Below are 518 nucleotides of genomic sequence, written 5' to 3'. Positions count from 1 at the left end.
AGACTGGAGTGCGGTGGCATGCTCCCGGCCACCGCAGCCTCAACCTGCTGGCCTCTGGCGATCCTTCTGCCTCAGCCTTCCAAGTAGCTGGAACTACAGGCACGCACTACAACGCCTGGGTAGTTTTTTGATTTATTGTAGAGATGAGGTCTTGCTAAGTTGCCCAGCCGGGTCTTGAACCCACGGGCTCAGGCAATCCACTCACCTCAGCCTCCCAAAGCATGGGATTACAGGCTGAGCCACTGAGCCTGGTTCAACAAATATTTCTTAAAGAGAAATTATTAAATGTGACTTATTAAAATACTGATTACTTATACTAAATAATTCTCTAGAAATATATTATGTATCAAGCAGAGTGACTTTGTGTCACTTTATTGTTTCAGTTCAGAAAACAATGTGCATGTGCGTGTGTGTGTGTGTGTGTATGAGCATCCCAGAAAAATGTATACACATGTTAAGAAAGGAAAAAAACTGTATTAAAATTGTAGACGAATGTAAGTCATGTTTGACTTCTGCAT

This window comes from Carlito syrichta, unplaced genomic scaffold (genome assembly GCF_000164805.1).
Source record: "Carlito syrichta isolate Samal-C Ts95f unplaced genomic scaffold, Tarsius_syrichta-2.0.1 Scaffold309114, whole genome shotgun sequence".
NCBI classification, from domain to species: Eukaryota; Metazoa; Chordata; class Mammalia; order Primates; family Tarsiidae; genus Carlito; species Carlito syrichta.
The sequence above is the reverse complement of the archived record's forward strand: the minus strand, read 5'-3'. Positions refer to the sequence as shown.